This window comes from Chinchilla lanigera, unplaced genomic scaffold (assembly GCF_000276665.1).
Source record: "Chinchilla lanigera isolate Chin_1 unplaced genomic scaffold, ChiLan1.0 scaffold00011, whole genome shotgun sequence".
In the NCBI taxonomy this organism is placed as follows: Eukaryota; Metazoa; Chordata; class Mammalia; order Rodentia; family Chinchillidae; genus Chinchilla; species Chinchilla lanigera.
The window spans coordinates 31693593-31715971 of NW_004955412.1; the positions used below are offsets into that span (position 1 = coordinate 31693593).

General features: G+C 45.0%; 1 long non-coding RNA gene across 3 annotated transcripts; it reads left to right on the forward strand.

The window, feature by feature from the left end:
* The first annotated feature begins 1389 nt into the window (after nucleotides 1-1389).
* Nucleotides 1390-20537, forward strand: LOC102023993. 3 transcript variants are annotated; one of them, XR_260033.2, is made up of 5 exons: nucleotides 1390-1640; nucleotides 5290-6059; nucleotides 14617-14747; nucleotides 15736-15905; nucleotides 20126-20537. It is a non-coding gene; the product is annotated as an uncharacterized LOC102023993 (long non-coding RNA). The 3 variants fall into 3 exon arrangements; XR_001232858.1 differs by lacking the exons at nucleotides 1390-1640; nucleotides 14617-14747; nucleotides 15736-15905; nucleotides 20126-20537 and adding an exon at nucleotides 3756-3811; XR_001232859.1 differs by lacking the exons at nucleotides 1390-1640; nucleotides 14617-14747; nucleotides 15736-15905; nucleotides 20126-20537 and adding an exon at nucleotides 4562-4843.
* Nucleotides 20538-22379: the final 1842 nt, after the last annotated feature.

A 22379-nucleotide genomic window follows, 5' to 3' on the forward strand; every position in this document is an offset into this window, starting at 1 on the left:
CAAATACACTTACAGGCATTTCATCACACAGTTAATAAATAACCAATTGCTTGCCCTTCTGCTGAGAGCAGTAGGGACCTGAACTGCTATGTAACCACACCTTGCTGCAATCTGCTGGTACCGAGCCAGGCTTCTGAACTTCATCCTCGATGCTAGTGATGCTGGATCATTTATTGTTTGGGTAGGGGCAGAGGGGCTGTCCTAGGCAGCATTCCTAACCTCTACCCCCAAGAAGCCACCACTGACTCTCTCTTAGTGGTTACAAGTAAAACTGTTTCCAGGCATTGCCCAGTGTACCCTGGGAACAACCCTCCTTCCTGCTATGTTGAGAACCACTGATATAGAGGAATAGGTACTGGCCACTTAGGTCCTATGCTCAGCTTCACTTGTCAGCTGCTGATCAAATCAAAGACAGTCATTTGTTTTGGTAAAAAAAGAAAAAGGATTTATTCAAAGCTAGATCCAGGAAGATGGAGGAGCCCATTTACCTCCAGCCACCATCGAACGAGGTGCAGGTAGATCTCTTATAAAAGGCAGGAACAGTGGGGGTGATACAGACAATGGATAGCTCAAGTTTTTCCATCCCTTTTGGACCCAACCTCTCCTCCCTTCCTGTGGAAATGAAACTGGCTGCCTGTGTCTGTGTATTCTATCCATTCATCTAGACTGAGAAAAGGTGGGAAGTGGAATCCTTTCTTGCTTTATGCCTGTGGAAGTTTGGAGAAGCCACTTGTCTCTAAAGGAAAAATCTAACTTTCAAAGTTCCATTTTGCTGTTACAGAACGACATCTTTTTTCTCTAATGCTTCCTCACAATGAAGTTAGCTCTTCAGGGAGTTGCAGAGAGGCACAGTGTCGTGCCCAATGATGCTAATCCTTAGCTGGTGAATGAGAGTGGTTAATGACTGTCCTGGTTAATGACTCTATCCTGGACAGGAGGGGGGAGGCCACTGTGGCAGCAGTCAGTTCCACTCCCACCCCCTGCACCTGGATTTCCCATGAACAGCCTTAATTAAGTGCTGAGTGGGCCAGATCCTGCTGAGGCTGAGAAAATATGAATTCTGGCCTCAAAACATTAAAACAACTCTTTGGCAACAGGCAGTGGCTAGAACAGAAATGAATAATGACACTGCCTCTCTTACTTGGTAGCAAGGAAAGCTCAGTGTGTGGAGGCAGAGAGATAGGGTGAATTGGGGTAGGAATGTTGTCTGTATGCAAAACGCTTCACAAACATATGACAGTTCTCCCAAGAACAAGGTGGAACTTTAAAACCAACCAACAGAGGCTCCCTTTGGCTCTATACGTAACGGATGCTTGCTCTGTATAATTTGCAAGAAAAAAAAATGTTTCTGTGGTCAGTAACATCTGAATGCTGTTGGATGAGGTAAACTTAGTGTTGCCATGGAGACATGTTTTCTAGCAGTGCCTGCATCACAAAACTGCAGAGTTATTTCTCATCTGCAGCTGAATGCCTAGATACAGAGGAGAGTCATGTCCATAGCAGGGCACACCCCTGAAGGGGACACAGCTATTGCAACAAGGATATTCCCCAAGGCCTTTCCATGAACAGTTCTCAAAGGTCCATTTGGACCTAAGAAGATGCATGTACAGACAGTGCCAACTTGTGAACATGCAGCAAAGGTGAGACAGAAATGGTGGAGCATAGACATGCATGAAAACAAGCTTGCAAGTCTCCTCCCACTGCCCCTCCGATCCAAGGAGGCATCTGCTTCGAACAGTTTCTTTGAAGTAGACGCCGGGCTCCATGCATGGCCATGCCTTCTGGGACCACAAAAGAGGAGACATTTCTGCGGCTACAAATAGACTCGAAAATACTTTTGAGGGTAATATTTGGCTGCATCCATGGAGTCTGAATTCTGCTGGATTAGTTTTGTAAAGCAGTCGGGCCATGGTACAAAGCCCATAAATATCACGCAGATTATGACAGGACGCACGTTGTTTCTCCCATGGAGTGGTGTCTAGGGTGACCCTGCAACCTACACATGCTCAGGTGAAACTCAGGCTGCCACTCGCTTGGTTTTCTCTCTGAGAATGCACTTATGTCCAGGAAAGGATGGAATCAGCCTTTGACAAGCGATGTTCTGGGTTGATAGGTCTGTTTCCAATAAGTGGTTTTATAGTCTGTCGGTGGGTTGACTGCATAGTTATAAAAGTTGATCTCATAAAAGGGAAACATGAGTGGTTGACACATCACATTGTATCTATGTCATTCTGTGCTCTGGCAGCTGGACTGGCTCTTATTTATAGCAAAGGAGGTGACATAAAAGCAGAATAATCGGATTTTAATTATAATGGGGATTTTTTTCACCCCATGGGGCTCCGAAGGGCTAGGACTATTGTGTGACTCTCGTTTCCAGGGAAATATATTTTCCTATGCCACTGCGGAGACACACTTGGTAAATGCTCCCAAAGGAAACACTGCAGAGGAGAGTGGCTCTGGGTTTCTTTAAAGTGGAATGAGAACTGATAAAATAGTTGAAAGAAATGGTGACTGAAAAAATAAATAGACTTCAAACTAACATTTTTAAGGACTTAAGACTTCACTAAAGTGTAGGATTTGTTTGAAAATATGGCAGATTCTGTTTTCACATGATGGTTTGTCTAAGTGCTAAGAGAGGTGGAGAAAAAAATAGCTCATTTTAACACTAAGCTCTCAGGCTAGGAATGCGGCTCAGTGATAGAACACTTGCATGATATATGCAAGGCCTTGGCTTCCCTCCCCAGTGCTACAAATAAAATAGTAAGTTTAAAAGAAAGAGAATAACCCTCTCTCATGAAGATCCAACCCCATTTGGGGTTCTATTCCACTTTGCTACCTGGTCAAAATATCCTATCCTTGTCCAACCTTTCTCTTTCCATCTTGAAAAGATGCAAAAGAGAGAGAATAATCACCCACCATCTTATTTAGGGTACAGAACCATCTCCATCACCTAATGCAGGGACAGAACCATTCAAAACCTAAGAATGAGCTGGGTGTGGTGGCGCACACCTGTAATCCCAGCACTCAGGAAGCTGAGGCAAGAGGATCGTTGCGAGTTTGAGATAAGCCTGGGCTACAAAGGGAGCTCAAGGTCACCATTTGTAAATGTCCATGTGGATGGGAAAGTGTTCAGGATCTGAGGCTGTCTGAGGGACCTATCTGTGTTTCTCTTTCTTCACCTGCTCCTTCTCCTCTCCCTTCTAGCTCTCACATGGCTGATATGAATATGTCTTCAGATGCCCTCCCTAACTGAACTCAATGTGACCTCTGCAGCCCATGCCTCAGTCTCCCTGATTTCACATCCCCAGCCTAGCACTGTTCCAACTCACCTTCTCAGGACTGGCCACGGTAGGTAGGTGACAATCTGTAGATTGGCTGTTGTAGAGCCTTTGATGTCACTCTACCAAGTTAGTGGTGGGAGTACTGCAGACACTAGAGTGACGTCTTTGCAAGGCAGGCAAGGACCATGGAAGGCCTCCATATAGGCTCTGCCCTGGACAAGGTATAGATTCCAAGGCCACGTCCCAATGACCAATTCCCTTCAACTAGCCCCACTTCCAAAATTTTCATCATCTTCCAATAATGCTGTCAGATTATCGTCTCATCACTGGCTGAATCCACCAGTGAAGTCAGAATCCCCAAGATTCAATCACTTTTCTAAAGCCTCATCTGTGAACACCTGAGACTTCTGGGGGAAAATTCTAGATCTAAACAACAATGGAAACCTTCCAAGATCTTTATGATGTCACCTCATCCCCTTCATAGCTCAGTACCAATGCACTTCTCCAAACTTTGTCTATTCCAAATGAAGGTAAAAGGGGTCCTGGGGCCCCCCTTGCTCTTCTACCTCTGTGGGTTTTTTCCATATATACTAGGAATCTGTTGTTACTACAGCCTCAGCCATCTTTCGAGGTACATCCTTTCTCTCAAGCTTTGTCTGATCCTGACTGAATGAAAACTAAAAGCTAAAGTCTACCTCTGCGTTCTTCTAATGCCTCAGAGGCCTTGGTACAATGTGAAATTGCTGCTCCTCCCACCAAAAGGCAGAATCTATTTCTCCACCCCTTGAACATTGGGTTTGACTGTGTGGCTTCTTCTGGCCAATGAATGCTAATACATGTGACACAGACCCCCATATTTTGTAGGAATCTTCTGCTAGGTGGATGACAATAGACTATATCCTAGAGAATAAGAGGTCATTTACATCTGTCCTGGCCATCTAGAATGCAAGAGGGAGGCCATCCTAGATCATCTAGTCCTACTGAGCCAACCCCAATGGGAATAATAAGTGGGCACTTTTTAAGCCATTAAGTTCTGAGGTGTTTCATAACACAACGAAAATGAATTAATACATTACCCTTTCCTGTTCCTCCATGTTAAAATGTCTTTCCTTCTTTGAGTCTCCATAGTATTATTGGTACCTTTCATTAATCATCTGTCACTGTCAACATTCTCTTCAATTATTTGTGGAAATACTTAATATCTATGGGAGAATAAATCAGCTGAGGGCTGAGTTCATGCTGGACTCGTGTTTTGTGTTTCTCCCAATCTACTTCCACAGCATCCCATTGAACACTCGCATCATCCATGCCTCCTGGTTTCTACAGAGGATATTCCCCAAGGCCTTTCCATGAACTGGGGACTAAGAAGCAACATGGAACAATGATCTAGAGTACAGATTTTGGAATTTGGGGTTAAAATGTCATTTCTATTGTGCACTAATTGTGTCCTCCTGGGAAAATTATGAAGCTATTTTATTTTGCCTCCGTTTTCTCACCTATGAAAGAGGTCACAGTAGTGCAGCCTACATCATGGACTTGTAACAAGGGCTGCATGAGTTGATGTAAGTAGTTTGTTAAATGCAAGTAAGTGAGAAGCACCCAATCCTGCCTCCAGCTGCTGCCCGCCTGGGCCTCTTTCACGGCCATCTCTACTCTCCACTCTCACTAAACTCGACTCTGTGCTGCATTACCAAGTAAAAACAGCCAACCAGTCTGATAATAAACCATAACAAGACATGGTTAGGTCTTTCAGGCATCCTTCTCCTACTTCAGAATGAGGGGACTTCAGAAGGTAGCTTCCAGGAGACAACTGGTATAACGTGGCCTTTGGGGCCATTTGAGAGCACTTGCTCTATCACTACTTGAGCAACCTTGGGGTGCTTACGAATCCTCCATGAGTCACTGTAAGAGGGAGACAGCATTATCTGCCTATCAGGATAGGTGTGGCGCCTAATTGTGCATGCTCAGTAATAGAAAACTCTTGTCACTCCTCTATTTCCTCTCTCAGTTATTTCAGATACTTCATTTCTACTGCGATGGGCCTGGCTGCATGTTCTTGCCTGAAGGACACTGATAGTGGGGATATCTGCCAAAGGTGCCTTTATAAACCCAGCTAAATTTAGAACTGCCTGGAAATTCCTTCATCTCTTGTGAGTTCAGTTTTGTGATGGCCGTTGAGTTCTACATCCATATATGGTGGCCATTTACACAGGACTGCAGCACCTGACCGTACTTCCTCCATCCTGGGCTCCTCCGGCAGTGAACATCACAGGGAATAAGAGAGAGAGTGGTGATGGAGGACGGGGTTGTGGCAGACTCTTGATTTAGCCTTCTAAATAGCTTTCCAGGCTGCCCATCGTTACGGCTACCATCTTCATCCAACCTCCAATCATCTCTTACCTAAACAACTATATTTGCCACTCCTCAACTAGGGACATATGCAAAAAACAGGTCCTCCCAGGACTTCTGTGCCAGTCACGAACTGAGGGGTAGGCCCAGGAATCTGAAGTGAGGAAAGGCAGAGTGGGAGAAGAAAGGCCTCTTTGTACTCCAGGTCACTCCTATGGACAGCTAGCATCTGCTTGGGACCTTCGGAGGAGCATGAACACGCTGGTCCTGTTCATTGCCATCAGTTCCCATTCTCTGCTGGCTGAAGACTGCTCTGGGAAGTGCAAGTCTCCCTGCACATCCATCCTGTCCCCGTACAAGAGCCACAGAGCTGCCTGAAGCGGTGTGGTTGAAGGTGTGTGGTAAGAAGTGCTGGAGCCCCGAGGTGAGGTGAGGCTCATGTGCAAGCATCTACCATGACTATAGCCAACTCTGGGGGCTGAGCAGGCATAGGGCAGAATGTGGAGGGTTTCCATGAATCTACTCGCGTGCCCTCATCACCTTGGGCACCTTGATCTTCACACAGGAGAACAGCAATTGCTTCTTCAAAATGGGAAATGGATTTGTCACACCTACACATCCAACTGTCAGGATTTAAATGGGTTCTGTGGATGAAAATGTCACTCATGACCCAAGAAATCATAACCTATCTTTTGCCCGGCTCTGTGCTCCATTCCTGCCTCTCCCCTCCCACAGCATACCTTATCCTCTACGATGGGGTTGCCTTACCTGTTTGCCAGTTCAACAAAAGTATTGCACTTGCAATGACCACAGGACCTTTGCCCTTCTACCAGTAAATCCTTATTTTTCTCTCACCTCTTAGCTTCAGCATCACTTCCAGCCTCATCTCTAGGAGGGGCAAGGACCCTTTGTCAAGCCTCTTGGAGACCCATAGCTCCCATTAGGCACAAAGAACTGGTGAAAGCACTTGCATGGGGTTGAGGGAAGGAGACCACAGCTGGAGGACAAGACTGGGAGAAGGACTTGCTTCTCACTACACACACTCTGGGGTCTTTGGACATCAATACCATGTTCTTGTGTTGCCAGGTAAAAATAGCAGGCTATTGCAAATAAACTAATAAGACAGGTACAAAAGTCTGATGTAGTTAACTGGGCTTTCTGGTTACTGCATGTGTGGCCCGGCCTCCTTCAGGACTCCTGCCTTTCCCAGATCTTTCTGTTCTGCACTAAGCTGGCCTCTCCACCCCGCGGGGCATGTCTTCTCCTCCCAAAATGAGTTGTGTTGTGGCTTTCAAAGTGCCTGTGGCCCCCTTTACTCGCAAAGGGTGCCCGCCTCTGCTGATGGGCTTGAGGTGCTGAGAGCAGGCAGTACCACCTGGGGAGTCATCTGGGACGTGGCTCAGCTCACGGGAGCCTCTCAAGGAAGCAGGATTGGATGGAAAGTTTCAGCCACCTGATTTGAATGAGTCACCAAGCGAAGGCATCAATCTGGATTTTAAGCTCTCTGGTGACCCAGAAGAGAAGGGCCAGGGAAAGGCAAAGCTCCTGATTTGGAGAATTACATCCATGAGCATCTGAGTTTCATAAGCTCAGACAAGCTGCTGATTTGTAACTGTCCTTCCGAAAGACCCCGCCGTCTCCCAGTGTCCGGTCCATTTCCCCCTCCCTCCCTCCCTCTGGTTCCGTGCTGAGCATTGGTGCACTGCTCCCCGTTTATGTGTCTCTCTGTGGCTTAGTGTGCCTACTCCTCCTCCTTTTGTTCCCTTCCCCATTTCATCAGCTTTCTTCCCTTCTTTCTTTCCTCCACTCTCCGTAAGGCTCTTTCCTCCTGCCTTTTGGTCCATCTCTCTGAGTCTCAAACCCCTCCAGGTGTATTGGTCAGCTTTCCATTACTGCGCTGAAATAGCCGTGATAATCACTGGGAAAGGGAAAGTCACACTGGCTTGTGCTGCCGAAGTGAGCACTGGCTCATGGTTTCAGAGGCCTCGGTCCTTGGTTGTTTGGCCCTTTGCTGTGGGCCTGCATTCCAGGAGAGCAAGTGGCTGAGGAGGCTTCTTCACCTCATGGTGTCTGGGAAGGAAAAAAAAAAGGGAGGGGGGCCAGGACCCTGATATCCTCCGCAAGGGACTTCCCTGACTTCCCTCCACTAGGCTCTGCTCCTAAAGGGCCCACCACCTCCCAAGCTGAGGACTGTGCCCTAGTTAGCCAGCTCTCTCTCATTCTTTCTCTCTATCTCTCATCTCTCCTCTCTCCCTCCCTCCCTACCTTTTCTCTCTTTCTCGCACACCCCCCACTTCTACCACACTTCCATCCCTAAGAGGAGTTCTACAGAATAGCTTGGCTTCTGGAAGAAGGGGAAGCAGTCATCCCTTGTCCTCCGTGCTGTGCTGTCAGACACCGCCCAGCAGTGAGCCCGAGGCCCAGAACCGATGCCCGGGTCCCCTCCAGGCCTGGGGCGGGCGCAGCATCTCCTGCTCCCGCACCGGCTCCCACAGCGCTGCTCCACAGAGCACGTGACTGGAGGAGCCCTTCCCGGGTGAGGCAGAGTCCACTGCGCTTCCAGGTAGAAAAGCCACTGGTGGCTGAAGTTTACATGTCTTGGGCAGCAACAGCGCACAGAGGTCTTTTAGAGAAAGTCACCCACTATGAGTGGCAGTAGCAGAGCCAGTTGTTAATATTTTATTACTCTTTATCTCCAGAGGTGGGGTGGAGAAGGGAGTTACTTTCCATGTGCGAGATAAACTCAGTTCCGAGGCTTGCAGCGTTTTATGTAGCACTGGTTGCCAGAGTTCCTTTTTCTTCTTACTTTAGAGGGAAAAAATACAAAATGAAACTGCCACTGTACAGCATATGCTCCTGGGTGGGGAGTCTTTGAGCCATACTGGAGATCCTTGTGAGTATGGCCTCAGCCCGGGTACCTCCCCCCCCCCATGACAGGGAGTCCAGTCCATGTGCAGCAGGGACAACTTTGAGCTGATCCTCCCCAAATCAGTTCAGAGCCAAAGGATATTAGTTACTGTCCTGAAAGCGAAATCATCCACTGGTTCTTATCATTATTTGGTTTTCTTTGGAATTTGTGTCCTATGGGACATATTCTGGGTCTTTTATAAATGAAGCTTTGGGATGACACCTTGGGAGAATGGGGAAAGCTGGAAGAGGAAACGGGAAGAGGTCAGTGTGGGTGCGATGTGTGTGCGGGGAGGCACCAAACATGACTGAATGCAGGGATAAAGGGTGGAAGTGGGGTGATGAACACAGCTGCAAGTAGAATTTAACTTGGGATCTGGTGTGTTGGATTGATGGCTTCTGGGACGTGATCTGGGAATTTAGTATATGTGTAGCAATGTTTTTTAATCTTTAGATATATCTATCTCTACACTAGATCCCAGCTTGCCTTTCTTCTTTCTTTTCTTCATCAGGAATCTGTCTAAGCATGCGCTGCAGGCCAGCTAGTGGTTACACAACAGTGCACGAGCCTGCCACATCTCTCCTTTTGGAACTTCCGGTGTGGCAGCTGCCCTCTGATGTCAAGGAACCAGGGAATCATTCTACTCCTGGAATCTCATTCTGTCCCACAGGCCAATAGAATCTGAGGCCTCAACAGGCCAGCTGGAGAGGTGCTTATGCATCCACATAACTGTCGAGGGCCACAGTGGAGGGCCTGGAGGGCCTGTAGAGAAAGCAGAACAGAATAACTGTGGCCCTGCCAAAACCTGCCCTTAAAAGGGCAGCCAACGGCTCATGAAATTAGGTTGTTTGACAAACCAACAAATGTAGCCTGAAGAGGAGCAGACATGGGTGGGCAGGGCATGCCACAGACATCTGCAAAGGCCTAAAGCACGGGGAGAGGGGGTACATGTATTTATCATGGCTTCAGAGGACACACTTGGTGCTGGTTGGCAGCCGTAGGAAAATAAACTTGGGCTAACATGAAGAAAATTGATCTAAAAGATCAGAACTATTTAGCAATGCAGAACTGCCCTGCAAAGTAATGAGCTCCCTGTCCTAGTAATAGAGAAGCAGCACCTGTGGGAGAGACTGCTGTGATGCAGTGAAGGCGTACCTACTTGACTTCCAATGTCCTTTCTAATTTTATTATTCTGTGATTCTTTGAAACATGGAGCAACTTTATTTTTAAATCCATAGCCACTTATTTTTAGCTTGGAGGCTCATTTTGCATATGCTTTTTAATAGAGTGGGGGGTGGGTTCCAAAGCGCTTCCCTTCTTTGCTGCCTCTATAAAATCATTCTAGGGTAGGTTTTCATCCTAGAAGCGCTGGACTATGGGCTACAGGGAAATTGCTTGTGTTTCAGAGATCTTGGAAAGCCCACAGCCTTCTTGTCTCTGGATCATTGCTCATTTTTAGGAGATGTGCCTGAGGTCTTAATTCATTCTTATTTCCTTCTCTCAGTTTACAGAGGCAGGAATTACATGCCAGTGAGTGCATTGCAACCAGAATGGTATAACCCTTCATGTGGGAAAGATGCTTGCGTCTGAGGGGAAGCTCAAATTACTTCAGTCACATAGGGCTGCCCTTTTGGGTTTCTCTGGAGAAGCCCAAATGGCAGTTCTAGCAGCAGTGAGCCTGCAGTGTTGGCTCTCCTGCATCCTGCCATGTTTTCTGGAAGTCAGCTGAGCTTGTTTGTGGCCACTCTAGACCACAACCTCAGAGTGCCCCTGGGCTGTCTTGAATTAGCCATGGCCCATGAATCTGATCTTTGACTGTCCTGGGGAGCCGGAGGGAGGGTGGTTAGGTGAGAAACACTGTTAGCTCTAGCCTACTGTGGTTTAGGTGAGCTGCACCTCCAGGCTAGGGGCTGGGAGTGGGCCAGCTCCTCCTTGCCGACTACACACGGCTGCCACCTCCTGGAACTTGCTGTCACCCTTCTGTGAGCAGCTCCACAGAGCAGAGATCCTGCAAGGACAGGACCGGCAGGAGCAGCTGGGTGTCACTACTTTCTACTAGAAGGGTCAAGTCTGGGTGACTTAGGGGCTTGTGCCAGCTCAGCCTTGCGTTGGTACAAGGCAGGACAGACTTAAAACACTTACATGTATACAAAACAAGGCCCCAGTACAGGAAAGAGGGTATGCTTACCAGATCTTTGTACATTATATCCAGTGTTCCTAAAACAACTGAATTCTTTTCCAAGCAGTACTTTCTGTGTCTTGGAGCTGAAGTGCTACTGCAGTGTGCTCAGAAAGGTCTTGCCCCATGTCTCAGACATAGGCACCTACCTTGGCAAAAGAGAGATACCCAGAGACATGGGGTTTTTCTGAAGGCTCTAGACCCAAAAGGCAATAGTAGGAAGAGCAGGTCATCTTACCTAACTCCTGTCTCCAAAAGTGCAAACATATCAGTGTTCTTACAAGGAGAAAGATCAGCTGTTGGTCAACACCTGAGATGTGTCAACCAGCCCTAGATGGCAGGCACAAAGCATGCTCCAGAAGGAATCCTGTCCTGCTTGGGCCTTTGTTGTGTCTTTGTTACCTGGCATTGAGGTCCCTTTTAGTCCTGCATGCTGCAACTTGATTGGAACATTGACACTCAAGCTCTTGGTGCAATCCTGTTTGACTTTTCCCATTTATCACAGTCTGTCAATTCCCCCGGGGTCCCAGAGTGATTATATTCTAGACCAAATGCCAAGTGGTATTCTCCAAACCCAAGGGTGATGGGAGTCTCTAAAATGCCAAGGGACCTATTTTCAAGTGAGTGGTAGAGACCAAGAGTGATCTTGCTGCCTCTGCTGGGCCAGGTGGAGTCCAGCAGTGCAGCATGTCCCGAGCTCTGCTGTTTAGCTTGGTCCACATTCAGCTGGGTCCTAGCATCCAGGGAGTTAGCCCAGCTCAGCTGTGGCCTTTGGCCTCCACACAAAGTCTTTGTCATGAAGCTTGGCAAAGGACTGCTTGGCTCTTCCTGTTGCTGCAGGCAATGGTCAGGGGAGGAAGAGCTCTGCTGGCCTGACTGGAAAGATAAGTCAAGGCCTAGAAGGCATGATTTCAATAGCAGTGGGGTTTCTTGTGCTGGAAAGGCAGAGGGGCTTACATCATGGAGTACACTGATCAGAAGAAGCCCCAGATGCAGCATGGGGCTGAGGAGCGTAATTTAACATTGCCCCGCAGCTGAAGCTTCCTCAACTACTACAGCACTGAAGTTCAAAGACTCCAAGGTCCATGCTGAGGTTACTGAGTTCAGCTCTGGTAGGAGATGTGTCGAGGAGAAAGTTCTAGTCTTGGAGATGCTGTCTTCTCCAACACATGGACCACATTGTGTATTTATTTGCATTTTATCAGAAAACCCAGTGGGGTATGTTGCACAGTCCACACACTAGCACTGCCTTCAAAAGCAGGGAGTTCTTGCTCTGATTTTTTGTTTGTTTGTTTGTTTTGTTTTTGTTTTTGTTTTTCTCCAGTACCGGGAACCGAACTCATGACCTTGCGCTTGCCAGGCAGGCGCTTTTGCCTCTGAGCTAAATCCCCAGCCCTCTTGCTCTGATTTTTAGCTTTGTGACTTGGACAAGTTATATTCTTTCTGAGCAGCAATGTGCTCCTGTTCAGTGCAGGTAAATGGCACCTACCTCCTATTTGCTGCAAGGGTTAAGTGAGATGGTAAGTATAAGTCTGCCTGGCCCATGTGTTATTATTACAGGTATGCAGCAGGTAAAGCCTGAAGGAATCACTGACATGTGCATGGAATTATATTGTAGAATGGCTACATTCTTATTTTGAGACATTTTTTTCTAATGCCTCACTTTCCCCTATATTTGCCACCTGTTTTACATGCTGAGGAGCTGTAGAATTATTTAAGTCCTAGCATCAAGACAGCTGAAAAGAAACTAGCTCTGTTGAAAATCCTTCTACCTTGAGGCAGTAAGCTGGGGGCTGTCGCATTCTTCACACAAATTGACTGGGGGCCTGGGCAGTGAGCTCAGGGGCTGGAACCTGTAGTCCTTCGCAGTGCATGGAACTGCAGCTTCCAGGGCAGTGTGGCTGACACCACATGGGGCTCCTCCCTCTTGCAACCAGAGGCCAGCATGCATCCCACAGCCTGCTGGGGTCAGGACAGCCATTTAGGGACACAGACCAGAGTGCTGCTCACTTATCTCCTCAGAAATTTGTAATTTAGCTCTTGACCTTGCTGGCCCTCTGCCCTGGCCACCTGAGAAAGCTGACATAGGAAATCAGAGACTATGTCACAGGTCAGGTGTTCAAGTGAGGGGAGGAAGGACTTCCTGGCAGAAAAACCTATACTCAGCTTGGGCTCAAAGCAGCCACCAGCAAATGCAGACAGAGTGAACTGGCCCCTCTCACCCCTTCATCCCCTGTGCTGAGCTCATTCCTGGTGCAGGCGCTGGCCTCACAGCTCCTCTGCCAAGTCCCTTGGCTTCCCTCTGCTGCTGTGGAATCTGAGCGGGACCATCACTGGCCCAGCTGTTAGGAATCATGTTGAGGATGAAAACAATTAATCTGGGCAAAAAGCCTTCCCCGAACCCTGACCTCTCCTTTGCGCCCTCAGCCCGCTGTTCTCCTGATCTCATTTCTGGTCACCTCTTCTACCCATTCACCCAGAGATTGGCTGAGCACACTGGCTAGCAGTGCACTAGCTCCCAACTCACGGGCTCTTGTGGACTTGAAGACCCTGGGGTACCATGGAAAGGGAGCATTGGATCCCAGAAACAGCTCCCCCAGGAAGCTGGGCAATCTGTGCAACGGTGCCTAACAGTAAGCTCTCCTGCACTGTCCTCTCCCACTGTGGCTCTCTGTGAGAGGTGACAAATGTGGAAACTGAGGCATGCCCAAGGAGGGCTGTGAGCAGCTTGGTCACACACCCCAGGCTGCCTGAGACTTCCAATCCAAGGGGCTCAGTGCCACATGAGAAGCAATTCCTGGGGCAATGGGAGCCCTCTATGCAGGCAGGGCTGGCTGGAGGGGCCTGGAGAGCCCAGACTCCACTGAGGCGGCCAGGAGAATGGTGATGGCGTGATTCTTTTCCAATGCTCCATACCACTCCTGAGCTCCTCTGGGCTATGTCTATGTCCCCGCCCCTGGCTGTGGTCTTTAGTTCTTCACCCTATGTCCTTGGGGTCTAAGGCTGTGGCTGGCACACAGTGGCACTCAGCAAATTTGTTTTGTCTGACCAGTGATGGTGCCCACCTTCTGCCAACATCACTTGGGTGGAGGGGCTTCTGACTTCCAGAGTACCTTCTGCTCCAGCTCCAGAGTGGGGTTGCTGGGGCTCCGGACCTGGGCAGTGAGTGTAGGTCATTTCCCCCTGGCCAGTTCCCTGCCTCAGCTCCACATGCCACCCTGCTCTGGCCATCGCTTGCCACACCTGCCTTTCTCCTTCTGTTAAGGTGTTCATATTTCTTCTTCACCTGGATATTTGCTTTAAATATCAAAGCCAAGGCCTCACACTCTAAGGTGACTGACTTCAGGTACCCACAAGGGAGAGGAAGGTCAGTCTTGAGGAGAGGGTGACAGAGAGGACTTCAAGGAGCACAGAGGACACCTGGGAGACCCAGCTCAGTGGCCAGTACCCAGAACTCCCCTGGTCACTCCTGAGGCCCACACTGAGTGTGAAGGCTGATGACAGGAGTGCAGGGGAACTGTGAAAGTATCGAATTTTACCTCATAAATATGCACAATTATTACGTGTTAACCTAAACTTTAAAAATGTTTAGGGAGATGGAAATATTAAATATCCTGATTTGGTCATTACACATTGTATCCTGTAGCCCATAAATTGCACAATTAAAATAATAGTTAATAAATATTTTAAAAAGAAAGAAAGGCATTCCCGGGTGAATTTCTTCTCAGCATATCACCTTACCAAGGCAACAATTCCACCCTGAGAGTGACTGGTGCCCCGCCCACCTTTGCAGCTGCCTGGGTGTGGCTGGGGACAGGGAGGCTGGGCTGTTAGAACAGATGATTTCAATTTAAGGCAGCATTTGGAAGAATATTGTTCCACTTTCTCATTTTTCTTAGTCCTCTCCCACCCCTGAAACGTGATTCGATCAGTGGTGGATGAGAAAGGCCCGTTTCCATAACAGCTCCACTGTGAGAGAGAAAAATCAGAATACAAAGCAGCCTTGGATTTTATCTGGAAGAACCACTGGGTGAGTAAAGAGACAGAGGCCTAGCAAACACAGAGATCTCTGAAGCAGCCAGATGCCACCATTCATCCCAGGGTGGCACCTCAGACCCCACAGCAGACAAAGAGCAGGGGGCAACATGGGAGATACGTAGGCCCAGGGACACAAGCCTGCTCCTTTGCTGGTTTCCATTTAGGCAGCCAGATCTTGCAAGGTGGTAGGCCTGCTGGACTGTTTATTTTCATGACTGATGAAACCCAATCAGACTGATGCATCAGAATCTTTCCCGTTCTTGTGCAGTTTTTCTGTTTAGTTGAAAATGTCAAAGATTTTGTGCACCTTCATTTCCCCTCTGAAGTTTCCAAAGAGGAGTGTAGTCACTAGTTCATCTTCCAAAGCCAATGATCATGAGCCCAACTATCCAGATCAGTTGATAGGAAATTTGGCCTTGACATTATTCCCAGTCAAAGATTTCATCCAAAAGCAGGAGGTCTCTGGGAAACAGTAGGAGTTTCAGTTTAATCTCTATACCCATTTGAGTTGCTAAAGTTGAGTTTCTAAGGAAAAATTCTTGGCTGGACGTGATGTCCCAGCCTGTAGGCAGAGTTAGATGTTCAGGGATGGTGCTTGTGGGAGGCATGGTGTTTCTAGGAGGCATGCTGCCTGGAAGATCTCCAGGTCTGAGTTTGAGGATTTCCAGTAGAATGACCCTTACCATTTGCTGAGGTTCTCATCCTGCTGGTTTTCTTGGAGATCCATATACTAGCCTAGCTCTGGGCCAGGCCAGAGCTAAAGGGCCAGGGTTTGGAAAAATCCCCAATGTGATCTCCTCCTCCAAGAGTTTTGTTTGCCCTTTGCTCAGAACTCCACTGTGCCTTTTAAAGGAGACTGGATCCATATGTTTCTAATTCATTTACACTTAACTCATCAGAATGTTCCCTTTTTTGAAGAGTGATATGTTATCTTAAGATGCTTTTGCAGTCTTGTTTATAAGTGTCTCTTTTTCCCTTAGAAACAAGGGACTGTGTCTCATCGAGGCATGTGTTATAGGGTGGCAGTGAAGACTCCTTCTGATTTTGGGTTTGAATTCTGTTTTCGTTCACAAGAGGAAATGTGATGTTTCTACAGAGCTGCATGGCTTAAACATCATATCCCGTGAGCATAGGCTTAAAAAAATAAAAAGTAAGTCCATACAGATCTGACACTCATTGAATGTTGGGTATGTGAACACGAAGGTGCTAGATACTGTAGGTGATGGGGCAGTAATGAGGCATTGGAAAGATTATAGACACAGGATTAGTAGGAACAGCTAACTGTATGACTCCTTTTGCTAGCACAAAAGGAGGAAAAATGACCAGTTTAATCCAGGAAGCCTTGCTGGGCAGAAAGAGGAACATTTGACCTGAACTTTGGAATACAGCTTGGACTTCCAGATAGTAGTGGGAAAAGCTTGTAGACCAAGAGAACAACAACCTGAGCACAGTTCACGAGGTGGACATGTGCAGAGCATATTTTATGAACATCAAACAGACCAGTATGGCCACATCACAGAGTGTTAGGAAAGACCATAGTGAGAATTAGAGCCAGAAACATAAACTTGAGCTTGAAAGAATTAAAGCTTTATTCTGCATGCAATAGGGACTAATATTTTTGACCATGGAATGACTTTATTAGAATAATGATAAAAAATGATAGCTCGGGCTATAATGTAATTCAGCCTTTATTGAATACTTTCTATGTTCAGGCAGTTATTCTAATTCACTCACATGAATTAGTTCATTTCATTGTCATTTCAATCCATGAGGTAGAGACAATTTCAGCATATATTACAGAAGAGTAAAATGAAGAACAGATAGGGTAGGTGACCTGTTCAAGTCCAAACAATCTGCAATCAATAGAACTATAATTCAGATCTCAATTTGGATCCCATGACCTGTGTTCTTAACACTTAATGCTCTCATAGGAAAGAAGTAAGAAGCAAGCAGTTTAGTAGAAAGTTATTTCAGCATCCAGTAAGTTCTGAGGGTCAAAAGGAGCAGTAAGTACATAATAGACCTATGCACAGGATACAGTGAAGGCCCTGTCCCCCACTGGCTGTGGGGGTGGGAGATGGAAGCAGGGAGAAGGGAGGAGAGAAGTCTCTGCCTCTTAGGATTTGAACCACAAAAGGCAAAACAAGTTTCCTAGTGACAATGAAAAATTCAGTTTGAACATGTAGACCATGATATTTGTGTGACAATATTCTGCTAGGAATTGGAAGCATAGGCTGGGTAAAGTTTGGACCTATGGGTACTGAAACAAAATGGGAACCAGAGTAGGTCAGACCATCAGAAAACGCAAGGTCTCTTTGAAGCCCTGGAAAATAACCAATCATCCATTATCATTTTCTCTTTGATATTATTGAAGGTAAAAAATTTGGTGGTTAATTTGAGATAGTTCTTCTTTTTAAAATGTTTACAGTTATAAATTTCTCTCAGCACCACTTCTCTGTGTCCTGTGAGTATTAGTGTGCTATATTTTTGCTTGCATTTGTATCAGGGATTTTCTAATTTCTCCTGTGATTTCCTCTTTGACCCATTAGTTAAGAGTATATTGTTGAAATTCCACATATTTTTGTATTTCCATCTATTTGTGCATTTTGGGGTTCTTCTGCTATTGGTTTTTAGTTTTATTTAACTGTGGTTGGAAGATAGTTTGTATGATTTTGGCTGTTTTAAATTTATTAAGACTTGTTTTGTGGCCTAATATATGTCTATATTGGAGAATGTTCCACATACACTTGATAAATTGAGTATTGTGCTGTTGTTAGGTGGTGTGTTCTATATATGTCTTGTAGGTCCAATTGATTTGGAATGCTGTTCAGATACTCTATTTCCTTTATGATTTTCTGTTTGGTTGCTTTACCAATTATTTAAAACATAGTGCAGAAATCTACTAGACTGCAGAGCTGTTTCTTCAAGTCCATCAATGTTTGTTTTGTGTATTTTGGAGCTCTGGTATGTATATGTTTATATTTGTTGTATCTCCTGAATAGATTTACCCCTTTAGGAATATATAATGTCTTTTATCTCTTGTACAGTTTTTAAATTAAAATATATTTTGTTTAATATTAACATAATAACCTCAGCTCCTTCTGGTGACTATTTGCATGGCAATCTTTATTTAACCTTCCATTTGTTTTCAACCTATGTGTGCTTAGATTTAATGGGAGTTTCTGGTAGGCAGCATATAGTTGGATCATGCTTTTTGAAAGTTTCATAGTCTGATATTTTGTGATATCACCCTCCATTAGCATTTTTATGACTCTTTCAACTGCTAGGTGTCCTTAACATACCAACAAAAAGGCAGACAAGAGGATCAAAGGCTCTATGTGCATTTGTTGTAGCAGATGAGTTTCTGCCATGAGTAGTATCTATGTGGCTGCTCAGGAGCAACAAGTTATAAAGAATGAGTATATATAAACAAAGGCCTTGAAAAGGTCAATTCTACCAGTGTCAACCACTATTCTAAAACATCACATAAATCTGTCCTTGTATAATACTATCCCAGGCCTAGAGGCTATTTTACCATGGTTGGTTCCAATGCATGTCTTGTTCTGTGAAAACACTAATTGTTTGAGCTTGAGTTGCTCTGAAAGTAGAGACTGACACAGGGATACTTGGGCAGGTACTTTATTTGTGAGATGATTGCAAGTTACAGAAATGAATGATGAGAGAAAGCAAGAAGAATACACTGATGTAAGAATGTTGCAATGATGCTGCTACTGTGGACCTTGGAAGCTTGATTCTGCTGGACTTCTTGAGATGTGTACATAATCATCAAACCCTAAGAATTGCTAGTGGAAAGGATAGGAAGCCAGAGGACTGATTGGTTGTGAAAGTTTCCCTTGGAGGGCATTAATTAGTCTCTGGCCCTTTGTCTTGGTTACTTTTCTCTCCTTGCTGAGACAAAATACCCAACGTCCAAAATGAAGGAAGGAAAGGTTTATTTAGCTTACAGTTTGTGGAGGTTTCAGTCTACACTTGGCTGGCTCCGAGGCAGAAGGTAGCAAAGCAACAAGAGCAAAGGGGGGAATGGCAGCCGAACAGAATGCAGCCAGAGCAAAAGGGAGGAATGGCGGCAAGCAACTTTTTTCCCTGCCTTACATTGTAAACAGGCTACCCCCACCTAAGGGGCGTGTAGCTCTCACATAATCTCCATGCCTTCCTGTTCCACAGGCTCAGGATGTATACAAAGTAAGCACCTTGGCTTCCTGCTGAGTCACTTAGCCAAACCTCTAGACTCCCCAAGTTGACACAATGTATCAACCATAACACCCTTTAAACTGCATATGTTCTTGGGCATAGTGTGTTATTGTCTACCAGTGACGTATTATACTGCAGATGAGGTGGTGGTACCCTCTGTTATTGGTCAAAGTTATGTATAACCTGGCTATAATGATGCTCTATGGTAGGCTGGGATGCTGATGTATGTTGGATGAGGTCAAAGCTATTCACAGCATGACAGTCATTGTACATCCACATAAATATGGATGTGGTGTTCTAACAACCAGAACTCCATAGTATAAATGAAGAATCTCACTTCTTTTCTTCCTTTTTCTCTTCTCTGCCTTTCCTTGTCAAATTTCATCCATTTAAAAGATCTCAGCCCTATCATAATAATGTGGAAGTGAGTCCCATGTTTTCCAAGTGACTATCATTATAAAAAGGAGCCACTTGTTTCCCTAATTTATCAATCCCAGAGAAAAAATTTTAGTGTATTCTCTGACTTTTCATGGTAACTCTCTGTACGTTGAAAAATCAAGGAACCAAGGGGTCCCCAAAGCTATGCGTTTTCTAGAGAACTGCAGTGGTTTGCATTAGCTTCTCTATGAGGCTGCTGTACAAAGGAGGTGCCCAGCAGCTCTGCACATGACATGTAGCCATTTGCTGACTCTTTTCCCTGGGGATTTCTTTTGGCTGAACAGCAAGCTCTCTGGGCTGTGCAACTAGAGAACATCTCTAACATAACATAAACGTTGGGCAGCTGCTGGGATCTGGAGATGGCTCAGCATGAACAGCTGTGTGAGGTTTTTGACCTTGGAGAAAAGCAATACCAAATCCCACTGCCATGGGCTGGTTTCGGTTTGGACTTAGTGCAAATGAGGCTTAATGATAATTAAGCAGATACACGTGGAGGGGAAGGATATTAAAAATGCATTTCTTTTGAGATAAAGAAGGGGTAACAGAAAGAAATTTCATGCTGACAGCAGAGAAAACTTTTTCTAGTACTGTGAGAGATACAAATGATTATGCATTGTTAGCTTTATGAGACAAAGAACTATCACTTTTACTTACTGTGGTTCTGTACTGCTTATACACATTTGTTACCACAAACATCTCCTTTTCTGTCCACCCTCACAGAACACACAAGGATCCTGTGGCTATGAGAAAGGAATTGAGAGGAAGGATGTATTATTAAAACAACCGTGGACACTGGATAGAGTAGGAGATGACTGATCAAGTGGGATGTTAGTGGTCAACATCTCCACTAAGCAGACCTGGTAAGGTTGGAAGACTTCATATATCTTGGGAGAAGATCTTTTGTAAGATCACTTGGGAGAATAAACTTTTGTAAAAATCACTTGAAGTTTCCTAAAAACTGCTTATATCACTAGAATAAAAGGACCAACAACAACAAAAACAGAGAACTATGTGAAAACATTAATCATAGAAAGTTGGAAAGGCAAAGACATTTGTGGCTGTGGAAAACTGGAAATAAATTTTGGTTGCCTTCCTTAAGCAATGCCAGCTGTGGGTCTGCTCTCTCAAAGCAAGACAGAGTATACAAGAAGAAAGGGGAGAAAAGGTTCCCCCAAAAAGCTCAAATATGTTCGGATGAAGGCACTTATATTCTATTAGTTTCCTGTTCCTCAAATCACTACTGTAGTGTGGGGCTTATAGAATGACATCGAAAATGCTTGTTCAACTACATATTTCAATGACTCATAGTCTACTAGAGTCAAACAAATTGAAATTATGTCCACTTTTCTTATTGAATTTGAATTCTGTGATTTTCCTAAGCTTTCTTATTGTGTTTAAAAATAGTTTCTAAGAGAATTAATCCCCAAAGCTTTGAACAATGAGGTATATGCTCTATAGTATAGATAAGTGCTACAAAACCTGAGCTTTGGTGTCAGATCTGAGATTCTAGCTTCACTGTTTACCAGTTGGTGAGTTTGGGAAACTGTTTAGCCTATTTACTTATTTTTTATTTATTTATTTACCTTTTTGAGACAGGGTCTCATCATGTAGTTCAGGCTGGTCTTGAACTCACTTTGTAACCCAGGCTGGCCTCACACTCACAATGATCCTCCTGTCTCAGCCTCCCAAGTGCTGGCATTACAGGCATGCGCTACCATACCCAACTGTTTAGCCTCTTTAAATCTTAGTTTCTTCAACTATAAAATGTGAGGACCAATGGAATTTGGGAGATTAAATGAGATAGTACCCAAAGAATATTTAGTACAGTTTGTACAGGGAAAGCAACTGATATCAGTTGTAGTTGGTCATAAATGACTTCCTCCTCTTCTTCTTGTTCTTCCTCTTCCTCCTTCTCTTCTTCTTCCTCTTCTTCCTCTTCTCCTCCTCTTCCTCTTTTTCCTTCCCTCCTCCATCACAGAGATAGAGACACTATGGCCCACTGCTAGATTTTTATAAATAAAGTTTTATTGGAACACAGCCCATTCATTTGTTTATGTATTTTCCATGGTAGTTTTTGTACTACAGGATAAAGTTGAGTAGTTTTAACAGAGACTATATGGGTCCTAAAGCCTAAAATATTTACTACCTCATTCAGGTTTGGTAGCACTAACCTATACCATAAAGCATGCACATCACTGTTCAAAGCTTTGGGGGTAAATTCTCTTAGAAACTATTTTTAAACACCATAGGAAAGTTTAGTAAAATTACAGAATTCATATTCAATAAGAAAAGTGGACATAATTTAAAACTTTGCTGATATCTGACCTAGAATTTATAAAAAATATCTAGGGAAGAATTTGTACTTTTCTTGAATTTAAATTACCAGAAAATCATAGCTTTGACAGAAAGAAACTAGATAGAGAGTTTAGATGAAATTTTAAATAATGGAATGTCATGTTTTCCTCATAGGCTTTTAAAACACACCTAGAAGCAGAGATGAACAAATGTGCAGAAAGGGGTCATTATTAAACCCATTACTTAGAGAAAGGGCAATGGGGACTTTTTTGACTCAATAGAAAAGACACAGGAGCAAGTAGAGAAAGCCTAAAGAGTTAGGGAATAATTACTCACCAAAACTTTTATTGTGACTTAAGTATTTTATTAAAATAGAAATTTATGTTTCTAAATCTGGGGACATAACCTGGAGAACCACACAAAACATTTATAACAGGAAAGTAGTTGCATGGAGTAACAGATATGGTACTTCTTACAGTGAATTTTTCTTTAAATGTAAAAGTTGGTGGGAATGGTGGTGATGATTGTAATCCCGGATGTTGGGGAAGCTGAGGCTGGAGGATGACAAGTTTGAACTCAGCTTGGGCAACATAGTGACTTACTGAGATTTTTGTCTCAAAATAAAAAATAAAAGGGCTATGAATATAGCCCAGTGTGAAGGTCCTGGGATCAGTCCCCA